The sequence below is a fragment of the Salmo salar genome, chromosome ssa26 (assembly GCF_905237065.1).
Source record: "Salmo salar chromosome ssa26, Ssal_v3.1, whole genome shotgun sequence".
Lineage (NCBI taxonomy): Eukaryota > Metazoa > Chordata > Actinopteri > Salmoniformes > Salmonidae > Salmo > Salmo salar.
Window position 1 is genome coordinate 35,835,001 of NC_059467.1, and position 13,219 is coordinate 35,848,219.

The 13,219-nt window shown below is 43.1% G+C and overlaps 1 protein-coding gene across 3 annotated transcripts in view; it reads left to right on the forward strand.

The window, feature by feature from the left end:
* The window catches only part of LOC106591065 (ADAMTS-like protein 3), a 251,145-nt gene that overhangs the window by 35,913 nt on the left and 202,013 nt on the right, over nucleotides 1-13,219 (forward strand). The window lies entirely within an intron of this gene.

Consider the following 13,219-nt stretch of genomic DNA (forward strand, 5'->3'; position numbering starts at 1 on the left):
GACGGGGTGTTTTTGGGGTGTAGACAACAAATGAGACACAGATGACATGTCAAAAGAACAACTCTTTATAAGCAGTAGAAAAGGTCCCCAACGTCTTTTTCTACAGTATACACTATGTGAGAAGATATTGAGTGGACCAGGATACAATGCATTCATTCATTCTTCTCTCTGCATCTTCTGAAATGTGGAACATTTTCTCCAGTGTGATTGAATAAAGCAGCGTGCTCCTGCTGATCCATCTGGCGTTGGGCTGAAGAGCTGAGGATCATAAAGATATGTTGGTTTTTTGCTCTCAATTTGGCCTTTTGGATCAGGAACCACAAAATTCCGGTTAAAATGTTGAGTACATGATGTTTTGAAAAGCTCGCATCTGACCAATATCTAATGACCCCTAATGATACGCAGAAACACGCCTGAATGTTTAAAGTTGGATTTCTCCTGATTTCTCCTGAATTATTTGTCTGGAATTTGCATGGTTGTATGGCCCAGTACTTTTTTTTGAAGCACCAAATTCAATAGAAAATACTGGTCTGTCTCTTGGCCCATGGGTTAGTAGTTGAATAGAGATGAAAGATGGCATTAAATTTGTCTGTGAATTTCAGACATGCAGTAAAATGCCAGAGAGGCTATTGAAGAGAGAACAAGTGGTATAAAGAGGCAGAGCCTGACAGAATATCTGTCCCATTTTTTTAGGCACACAGTAATGAGACGTTTCCTTTAAAACACAGGTTTTCAGGACATAACCTTTCTGTAGAGATGGACCCTGTACTGGGGACGGGGAAAGTGGTGGTCACTCACATTATCACAACCTATCACATTACAACTGACTGAATCAGGGCTGAATAACTATCCCTATTAAGGTTGCACAATTCTGGTAACTTTCCCAAATTTCCCAGCTTTCCCAGAAATCCTGGTTGGAGAACGCAGGATTTCCTGCTTATTCCCTTCTGATACTGAGAGTCATTCAACCAGGATGATACAGTCAGCAACATCACTGTGACCATGTCGGTCCCCAGACCTGCTTCTATAGGGACTTGACTTAGGACTGGGTGGGTACTCAGTACAGGGGCGCAACTTTGGTTTTAGAAGGGGGAAAGTAAAAAAAAGAAATGTATTTTTAAATACAGTCAGATAAACACTCCAAACAGCCTATCGGACCCGTCGGGGGCATCCACATGGTCCTTACCTGGGTAATGTCATATATTCCATGAGAGAAAATGTCATGGCATCTCCCAAAAATACTGTATTTTTTAATTTATTTTTTAAAGCAGACATGTTTTGACCTCATTTAGGATTTGTCAAAGCTTGCTTTTGGTCTTTTTGGGAGTTGCAATAACCTTTTATTTTTTGAGTACACAGTATGTTTGACTCTTTGTTGAAAACTTTTCGAATGATTCAGTCTGTCTCCCCTAGTCTTGAGTGATGCAGCCATGTTAAGTCCAAGATGGCATTGTAGAATTGGATGCTTCTGTCTCTCTCTTGTTGAGGATGTGTATCTAATGCTGTTCATGTTCCTGACTTAGACATGTCTTGATGAGTGATAGAGCTGCATTAAGCTACACAGACACGGTGGATAGTCTGTACATTTGAGTTTGTTTTGGGTTTCCCTGTGTTAGTGGATGTGTGACTAAAGCTGTTCATGTTCATGACTTACACCTGAGCTACATTAACATGGCTGATATCTATAGACTATAGTCTGCATAGTGTTCGTTGGAGTCTTGTTTTGGGTTTCTCTGTGTTAGTGGATGTGTGATGAAAGCTGCTAGGAAGTGAATTCATGGGGGAATGTGTGGCTAAGCCAGACATTGTCTGGTCAATGGGACTGCTGCCAGGTGGCTCAGTGGGTTGGAGTGTGGTGCTGTGGTGCTGGCCGCGGGAAGATCAAGGTTGTGGGTTCAATTCCCACGTCGGTCTCATACGCTGACTATGTGTTCACTGGGAGGAGGTTTTCACACACGGGGTTTATTGCATCCAATCTGACTTTAGTAAAAAATGTCCTGTAATGTGAATAGTCTGAAAAATATGTGTTTTCAAATGACTATAGTACCTTCGAAAGTAATGTGAAGACCTGAATGAACTTGGACGCCCTCAGAGTGATATGAACCAAACTGAGTCCTTCCCTTGGGTCTTTTCTGCGTAACATAAAGACATGTTCACCACATCACACAATGCTCTAGGTCTACATCTTCTATCTATTTTACAGCAGAAAGGTGAGACTTTCTTGTATATTATTTAGTCTTAACCCAGATACTGGCGATAGGGGTTAATTGAAAAGGGGACGCCAGGGCCTTTAGGCCTCTGGTCAAAAGTAGTGCACTATATAGGGAATAGGGTGTAGTATATATGACAAACTGCAGATGTACAAATTGCTGTATGACCCTGCGAATAGAGGAATGATCGAGGTAGACATCTGTTCCTAACACTTTCTCCTGTGGTAGTCTTGGACCAGAGCCTGCATTGACTTAGAAAGCCACTGTAGGAGGAACAAAGAGACTGCCTGAGGCTGAGCCAGTCTGTAGAACACACACACACATGCAGGCAGGCAGACATGCACACACACACATACAGTGCCTACAGAAAGTATTCTTACCCCTTGACTTATTCCACATTTTGTTGTGCTACATCCTGAATTCAAAATGGATTAAATCCATTTTTGTCTCACCCATCTACACACAAAATCCCATAATGACAAAGTGAAAACATGTTTTCAGAAATGTATTGAAAATTAAATACAGAAATATCTCATTTACATAAGTATTCACACCCCTCAGTCAATACTTTGTAAAAGCGCTTTTGGCAGCGATTACAGCTATGAATCTTTCTGGGTAAGTCTATAAGAGCTTTCTACACCTGGATTGTGCAACATTTGCCCATTATTCTTTTCAAAATGATTCAATCTCTGTAACATTGCTAGACAACCATTTTCAGGTTTTGCCATAGGATGTGTCAAAACTCTGCCAGTCAGGAACATGAATAGTTTTCTTGGTAGCTCCAGTGTAGATGTGGCCTTGTGTTATAGGTTATTGTCCTGCTGAAAGGTGAATCTCCCAGTGTCTGGTGGAAAGAAGACTGAACCAGGTTTTCCTCTAGGACTTTGCCTGTGCTAAGCTCAATTCTGTTTTTTTTTTTATACTGAAAAACTCTCCAGTCCTTAACGATTACAAGCATACCCATAACATGATGCAGCCACCACTATGCTTGAAAATATGGAGAAAATATGGAGAGTGGTACTCAGTGTATTGGATTTGCCTCAAACATAACACTTTCTTTCGGGACAAAAAGTACATAAAGTTAATTGCTTTGCCACATTTTTGTTGCAGTATTACTTTAATGCTTTGTTGCAAACAGGATGCATGTACAGGCTTCCTTCTTTTCATTCTGTCAATTAGGTTAGTATAGTGGAGTAAATGCAATGTTGTTGATTCATCTTCAGTTTTCTCCTATCATAGCCATTAAACTCTGTAACTGTTTTAAAGTCACCATTGGTCTCCTGTTGAAATCCCTGAGCGGTCTCCTTCCTCTCCGGCAACTGAGTTAGGAAGGACACTTGTATCTTTATAGTGACTGGGTGTATTGATACACCATCCAAAATGTAATTAATAACTTCTCCATGCTCAAAGGGATATTGAATGTCTGTTTTTTTTTTTACCCATCTACCAATTGGAAAATTGGAACCTCTCTGTCTTTGTGGCTGAATCTATGTTTTTAATTCCCTGCTCGACTGAGGGAGATAGTCAGTCAGAAATCTTGTTAAACACTGTTATTGCTTACAGAGTGAGCTCATTATTATGTGACTTGTTAAGCATATGTTTACTCCTGAACTTATTTAAGCTTGCCATAACAAAGGGGTTGAATAATTGACTCAAAACATTTCAGCTTTTCATTTTCAATGAATTAGTAGAAATTTCTAAAAACATAATTCCACTTTGACATTAAGGGGGTATTGTGTGTAGGCCAGTGAAAAAAAACATCACAATTTAATCCATATTGAATTCAGGCTGTAACAACAACGTGGAAAAAGTCAACGGGTGTGAATACTTTTTGAAGGCACGGTATGTTCACGCAGGCATACACACACATTCACACAAATGTATTCACACACACACACACACACACACACACACACACACACACACACACACACACACACACACACACACACACACACACACACACACACACACACACACACACACACACACACACACACACACACACACACACACACACACACACACATTGCCTGAGGCTGATAAACCAGCCAGTCTGTGGAACACACAAACACACACACACATGCAGGCAGACATGCAGACACACACACGCACACACATGCATACACACAGACGCACACACAGACACACACACATGCAGACAGACATGGATACACACATGTACGCACACACAGACACACACACACACACATATACACACACACACATGCAGGCATACACACACAGACACACACATGTACAGTCGTGGCCAAAAGTTTTGAGAATGACACAAATATTAATTTTCACAAAGTCTGCTGCCTCAGTTTGATGGCAATTTGTTATAAAGAGTGATCAGATGAATTGCAATTAATTGCAAAGTCCCTCTTTGCCATGCAAATAAACTGAATCCCCCCCAAAATTTCCACTGCATTTCAGCCCTGCCACAAAAGGACCAGCTGACATCATGTCAGTGATTCTCTCGTTAACACTGGTGTGAGTGTTGACGAGGACAAGGCTGGAGATCACTCTGTCATGCTGATTGAGTTCGAATAACAGACTGGAAGTTTCAAAAGGAGGGTGGTACTTGGAATCATTGTTCTTCCTCTGTCAAACATGGTTACCTGCAAGGAAACACGTGCCATCATCATTGCTTTGCACAAAAAGGGCTTCACAGGCAAGGATATTGCTGCCAGTAAGATTGCACCTAAATCAACCATTTATCGGATCATCAAGAACTTCACTTCAAGGAGAGCGGTTCAATTGTTGTGAAGAAGGCTTCAGGGCGCCCAAGAAAGTCCAGCAAGTGCCAGGACAGTCTCCTAAAGTTGATTCAGCTGTGGGATTGGGGCACCACCAGTGCAGAGCTTGCTCAGGAATGGCAGCAGGCAGGTGTGAGTGCATTTGCATGCACAGTGAGGCGAAGACTTTTGGAGGATGGCCTGGTGTCAAGAAGGGCAGCAAAGAAGCCACTTCTCTCCAGGAAAAACATCAGGGACAGACTGATATTCTGCAAAAGGTACAGGGATTGGACTGCTGAGGACTGGGGTAAAGTCATTTTCTCTGATGAATCCCCTTTCTGATTCTTTGGGGCATCCGGAAAAAAGCTTGTCCGGAGAAGACAAGGTGAACACTACCATCAGTTCTGTGTCATGCCAACAGTAAAGCATCCTGAGACCATTCATGTGTGGGGTTGCTTCTCAGCCAAGGGAATGGGCTCACTCACAATTTTGCCTAAGAACACAGCCATGAATAAAGAATGGTACCAACACATCCTCCGAGAGCAACTTCTCCCAACCATCCAGGAACAGTTTGGTGACGAACAATGCCTTTTCCAGCATGATGGAGCACCTTGCCATAAGGTAACTAAGATAAGATAACTAAGTGGCTCGGGGAACAAAACATCAACATTTTGGGTCCATGGCCAGGAAACTCCCCAGACCTTAATCCCATTGAGAACTTGTGGTCAATCCTCAAGAGGTGGGTGGACAAACAAAACCCGACAAATTCTGACAAATTCCAAGCATTGATTTTGCAAGAATGGGCTGCCATCAGTCAAGATGTGGCCCAGAAGTTAATTGACAGCATGCCAGGGCGGATTGCAGAGGTCTTGAAAAAGAAGGGTCAACACTGCAAATATTGACTCTTTGCATCAACTTCATGTAATTGTCAATAAAAGCCTTTGACACTTATGAAATGCTTGTAATTATACTTCAGTATTCCATAGTAACATCTGACAAAAATATCTAAAGACACTGAAGCAGCAAACTTTGTGGAAATTCATATTTGTGTCATTCTCAAAACTTTTGGCCACGACTGTACACACACATTGCCTGAGGCTGCTAAACCAGCCAGTCTGTGGAACACACACAAACACACACACATGCACACACACACACGCAGACACACACACACACACACGGAGACACACACACTCCCACACGCCACCCACCCGCACACACACACTGCCAGGGGCCCTATACCAGCCAGTTTAGGGAACATCTGGAATGCACTACACTGTATAGTAGAGAGAAACATCTGGAATGCACTGCACTGTATAGCAGAGAGAAACATCTGGAATGCACTGCACTGTATAGCAGAGATAAACATCTGGAATGCACTGCACTGTATAGCAGAGATAAACATCTGGAATGCACTACACTGTATAGTAGAGAGAAACATCTGGAATGCACTGCACTGTATAGCAGAGAGAAACATCTGGAATGCACTGCACTGTATAGCAGAGAGAAACATCTGGAATGCACTGCACTGTATAGCAGAGAGAAACATCTGGAATGCACTGCACTGTATAGCAGAGAGAAACATCTGGAATGCACTGCACTGTATAGCAGAGATAAACATCTGGAATGCACTGCACTGTATAGCAGAGATAAACATCTGGAATGCACTACACTGTATAGTAGAGAGAAACATCTGGAATGCACTGCACTGTATAGCAGAGAGAAACATCTGGAATGCACTGCACTGTATAGCAGAGAGAAACATCTGGAATGCACTGCACTGTATAGCAGAGAGAAACATCTGGAATGCACTGCACTGTATAGCAGAGATAAACATCTGGAATGCACTGCACTGTATAGCAGAAAGAAACATCTGGAATGCACTACACTGTATAGCAGAGAGAAACATCTGGAATGCACTGCACTGTATAGCAGAGAGAAATGTGTAGCATGGGATGTTTCATGATTTTGACACACACGCGCACACACCTTGTCCATTAGTCACGATAAGTTGAGATGCCTTAATTGTTTAACTTTGAGCACTCAACCACAACTCTGCATAAGAAGCAGGCCTATTATTTGCCCAAATGAGCGTGCGTTGTGTCAACTTCTCATTCTGGTGTCATATTCTAGCATTAACGTGTGCATGTGTGTCTTTGTCTGTGTGTGTGTCTGTCTGGATATTATTTTAGGGGTCTAAGTGGTTTTTGGTTGAATGGGCTTTAGTTAGAAAACATGGGCCTCTGTTTGGTGTGTGAGGAATGAGTTGAGACTATGGATTGGACATGCAAGAGAGTCATACACGCACACACACACACACACACACACGCAGACATGCAGACACATACATGTGCACACACACACACACACACATACACACACAGACATGCAGACACACATATGTGCACACACACACACACACACACACACACACACACACACACACACACACACACACACACACACACACACACACACACACACACACACACACACACACACACACACAAAATTCTCATCATTCTCATGTTCACTCTTTCAACCTGACTATTCCTCCTTCAAGACTCTACTCTTCTTTTAAGAGTCAACGTTTTATGAAACTTAGAAGTTCATGGTGCTGATGTTATCTGTTCCCTGATAAGAGCAGTGGTTGACTTTACGTAAATACAGTACTAAAGTATACTACTAAAACTGACCTGGGCTCAGCTTAAGAACTGCTGAAGGTTTAACAGCTGTTGTGTTAGTGTACAGGGTCTTTACATTCTCTCAATGGCTGTAGATCTAACACAGTGGCCACTTAGGAGCCACACGTGCACACTCTCTCAGGATGGAGAGGGAGGGGAAGGTTGTGAAGGGTTAACAACACAGGGGCTAGTTGGGTTGTCCTCACAAAATGACTGCAGGTATGAGGGGAGGGGAAGGTTAGGGGAAGGTTGTTGGAAGGTTGAAGTTAAAGTGGGAGGAGCTGCTTTAGGATTCAGGAATAACTGCTGTATTGGGGGAGGGAAAGGTTAGGGGAAGGTTAGCTGAGGGTTAGGACAAGGTTAAAAGAAGGCGGGACTGTGCTGCGCAACAAGTGTGTCCCATATAACCTCAATCCACTCTGACCTGTGTTACTAAACTCTTTCCCAAATAGTTGGCCAGTACAGTGGGTCTTGGCTAAAGACAGGGTTGGCCAAAAACTTGTTTTTGTACATTTTGCTCAGTCACAGCAAAGACATTTAACCAATGTCAGTGTGTAACTTTATAGCCACGTGTATTTGGCCTGTAATTACAAGAACCTTAACCAGTAGCGTCAGAACTGGACCGCCCCTATAAATGTTCAGTTGAGTAGTGTATTTGTCCTTCTCAGCACGACCACCTCTATCTCCTAGCTCTTTGTACTACAGCCTGTTACAGTCAACAGGAGTGGCTGAGATTAGCTAACACACAGAAAGATCAGCCGCTGTGGGTTTAGTGGCTTTAGGAGGTTAGACAAGCACAGTAAACCGCTGGGCAGTAAAACAGAGAGGCATGTAAGTAAAGGCCATGGACTCGTCCCAAATGGCACCCAATTCCCTGCATAGTGCACTACTTTAGACTAGGGCCCATAGTGCACCACTTTTGAGCAGAGCGCTATGGGCCCTAGTCAGAAGTATTCACTACATAGGGCATAGGGTGCCATTAATTTTCAGACACAGCCTTGGTTAACATTTTGTCTGAGTGTGCTTTCCCTACAAGCAAATAGAGGCATGGGAGGAGCTTGTGAGAGCAAACGGGCGGTAGTGTGTGTGTGTGTGTGTGTGTGTGTGTGTGTGTGTGTGTGTGTGTGTGTGTGTGTGTGTGTGTGTGTGTGTGTGTGTGTGTGTGTGTGTGTGTGTGTGTGTGTGTGTCTGTGTCTGTGTGTGTGTGTCTTGTGTGTCTGTGTGTGTAAGGGTCTTTTGTGTGTCTCTATGTGGATGTCTCTCTGTGTGTGTGTGTGTGTGTGTGTGTGTGTGTGTGTGTGTGTGTGTGTGTGTGTGTGAGAGAGAGAGAACGTCCTCTGAAAAACAAGAGGAGACGACAGTGTCAGTCAGAGAGAGAGAGAGAGAATCAGATGAGGGTAACAACACAGTCCAAAGCCAAAATAGAGTATTTCTTGTGAAACTTTACGGCTCTACTGAGATCCCTAAAAATATGGGGCTTTTTAAAACTCTTGACACACTGCACAGAACCAGCGCTACCCCGCCTCGTTGCCTCATTCAAGGGACAATAGGGTCATAAATGACCTGTCAGAGGAGCTTACAAAGACATCTAACATGAGCAGCAATGTAACACGCTGGAACACCAAAACGCCTCATGTGAAAGTTGTAGGCCTAAATCAAATGAGAAAAGGTCGAAGCTCAGTATGCACACTATCTGATATTCTGTGCGGGTGTGTGTTTGCGTGCTTACGTACGTGCGTGTGTGTCTGTGATGTACAGTACGGTGACTTTGGCATTCAGACCCCTTGACTTTTTCCACATTTTGTTACGTTACAGCCTTATTCTAAAATAGATTAAATACAAAAACATCCTCAGCAATCTTAACACAATACCCCATAATGACAAAACAAAAACAGGTTTGTAGAAAATTTAACAAATTTATTAGAATAAAAAAACAAATACCTTTACATAAGTATTCAGACCCTTTGCTATGAGACTTGAAATTGAGCTCAGGTGCATCCTGTTTCCATTGATCATTCTTGAGATGTTTCTACTTGATTGGAGTCCACCTGTGGTAAATTCAATTGATTGGACATGATTTGGAAAGGCACACACCTGTCTATATACGGTCCCACAGTTGACAATGCATGTCAGAGCAAAAACCAGGCCACGAGGTCAAAGGAATTGTCCATAGAGCTCCGAGACAGGATTGTGTTGAGGCACAGATCTGGGGAAGGGTACCAAAAAATGTCTGCAGCATTGAAGGTCCCCAAGAACACAGTGGCCTCCATTCTTAAATGGAAGAAGTTTGGAATCACCATGACTCTTCCTAGAGCTGGCCTCCCGGCCAAACTGAGCAATCGAAGGAGAAGGGCCCGATGGTCATGCTGACAGAGCCTTCCAGAAGGACAACCCTCTCTGCAGCACTCCACCAATCAGGCCTTGGTTGAGTGCCCAGACGGAAGCCAATCCTCAGTAAAAGGCACATGACAGCCCGCTTGAAGTTTGTCAAAAGGCACCTATTGACTCTCAGACCATGAGAAACAAGATTCTCTGTTCTGATGAAACCAAGATCGAACTCTTTGGCCTGAATGCCAAGTGTCACGTCTGGAGGAAACATGGCATCATCACTACAGTGAAGTATGGTGGTGGCAGCATCATGCTGTGGGGATGTTTTTCAGCGGCAGGGACTGGGAGACGAGTCAGGATCGAGGCAAAGATGAACGGAGCAAAGTACAGAGAGATCCTTGATAAAAACCTGCTCCAGACCTCAGACTGGGGCAAAGATTAAACTTCCAACATGACAACAAACCCTAAGCACACCGCCAAGACAATGCAGGAGTGGCTTTGGGACAAGTCTCTGAATGTCCTTGAGTGGCCCAGCCAGAGCCCGGACTTGAACCCAATCGAACATCTCTGGAGAGACCTGAAACTAGCTGTGCAGCAACGCTCCCCATCCAACCTGACAGAGCTTGAGAGGATCTGCAGAGAAGAATGGGAGAAACTCCCCAAATACAGGTGTGCCAAGCTTGTAGCGTCATACCAAAGAAAACTCAAGGCTGTAATTGCTGCCAAAGGTGCTTCAACTGAGAAAAGGGTCTGAATACTTATGTAAATGTGATAGTTCAGTTTTTTATTTTTTATAAATTATAGAACATTTCTAAACCTGTTTTTGCTTTGTCACTATGGGGTATTGGGTGTAGATTGATGAGGGAAAAAAACTATTTAATACATTTTAGAATAATGTGCAACCTAACAAAATGTGGAAAAAGTCAAGGGGTCTGAATACTTCCCAAAGTCACTGTGAGTGATGATCAGTATGTGTTAGATGATCAGTATGTGTGTGATGGTCAGTATGTGTGTGATGATCAGTATGTGTGTGATGGTCAGTATGTGAGTGATGATCAGTATGTGTTAGATGATCAGTATGTGAGTGATGATCAGTATGTGTTAGATGATCAGTATGTGTGTGATGGTCAGTATGTGTGTGATGATCAGTATGTGAGTGATGATCAGTATGTGTTAGATGATCAGTATGTGTGTGATGGTCAGTATGTGTGTGATGATCAGTATGTGTGTGATGATCAGTATGTGTGTGATGATCAGTATGTGTTAGATGATCAGTATGTGTGTGATGGTCAGTATGTGTGTGATGATCAGTATGTGTGTGATGATCAGTATGTGTGTGATGATCAGTATGTGTTAGATGATCAGTATGTGAGTGATGATCAGTATGTGAGTGATGATCAGTATGTGTTAGATGATCAGTATGTGAGTGATGATCAGTATGTGAGTGATGATCAGTATGTGTGTGATGATCAGTATGTGTGTGATGATCAGTATGTGTTAGATGATCAGTATGTGTTAGATGATCAGTATGTGAGTGATGATCAGTATGTGAGTGATGATCAGTATGTGTTAGATGATCAGTATGTGAGTGATGATCAGTATGTGAGTGATGATCAGTATGTGAGTGATGATCAGTATGTGTGTGATGATCAGTATGTGAGTGATGATCAGTATGTGTTAGATGATCAGTATGTGTTAGATGATCAGTATGTGTGTGATGATCAGTATGTGTATGATGATCAGTATGTGTGTGATGATCAGTATGTGTGTGATGGTCAGTATGTGTGTGATGGTCAGTATGTGTGTGATGGTCAGTATGTGTGTGATGATCAGTATGTGTTAGATGATCAGTATGTGAGTGATGATCAGTATGTGTGTGATGATCAGTATGTGAGTGATGATCAGTATGTGTGTGATGGTCAGTGGCACGCTTTCATTCAGTTGCGTCAGAGGCAGTAGAGAGATGGTGTAAATGTTTTTTTTTATCTCTCCATAAAAACAGGAGGGGAACGAGGGATGGAGTATGAGGGAGGGAAGGTAGTAACTGTAGGCATTGGGGAGAGGAGAAACTTTGAGAGAGTTAGAGGGAGAGGGAGAGAGGTAGCAGCCTAATAACAGCTTGTTGGTTCCCTCTAGACTCATCAGCTGATCCACTACTGCAACTCTTAATTAGTGCTCTCTATATTATAACATGTAATGACCCCTTTGAATAAGTCTGTCTGAAAGGAAAAGACGAGGAGATGGAGATAGAGGGAGAGGAGATAGAGGAGATAGATGAGGAGATAGAAGGGGGGGCAAAGAGAACAGAGAAGGGGTGAGAGAAAAAGATGATAGAGGAGGAGAGAGAGAAGAAACGGAGAGAGAGAGGAAGTGAGGGAAGACAGAAAGAGAGAGAGAGAGAGAGAGAGAAGACAGGGGGAGGAGGGAGGGAGAGATAGAGGGAAGACAGGGAGAGGAAGGAGGGAGAGAGAGAGGGAAGACAGGGAGAGGAGAGGGAGAGAGAGCGAGAACAGCAAGAGGAAACTGAGAAAATAGAGTAAAGGAGTTTATTTGACCTACGCTGCACGCAGTGAAAAGCACAAGGTCCTTCTTTGTGTGGTATCTCTTTCTCTCTCTCTCTCTCCCTCTCTCCTTCCCAGGAGTTCTATTGGTCCGAGAGTAGAGGGTGCAGTGAAGAGAGTTAGTTACCTTGGATCATGCCTAAGCATTTCAAACATTTATGACTCGATCAAACTTCTGGTTACGTAGGCATTGACCATGTACCATTTCTAGCGGAGGTCCGTTAAATTATAGATGTTTATAAGATGCTTCAGGAATAAAGAACTGACTTTGCCCTCGGTAAAGATGATTTTAGATTCAATACTTTATTTCCATATCGTCCGAAGTTGTAAAGGAATTGACTTATTCCAAGCTTTTTGAAAACTTAACCAAACTACAGTCAAGACAGAACTTTAGAAAGGAAACATTGCTAGTACATTCCATGAGGAAAGTGTTGCTGGGAGGTTGGGAGCGTGTGCACTGGCAAGGCCACAGGAAGAAGGAGAGCCTATTTCACTGATTATTCCAACCTCTCCTCTGGCTTTGAGCAGAGCACCAAAAAACACTTTCCCATTTATCAAGTTGAAACCTTCTGCCTTCATTCTCTCCTCTCCTCCTTTTCTCCTCCCCCTCTCTCTCTTGACCTTGGGTCATGGCACCAGCCACTCCTCTCTGAGGACGCTTCATCCTTTCATTCAGCTTTGATGGACTGAAACAGGAG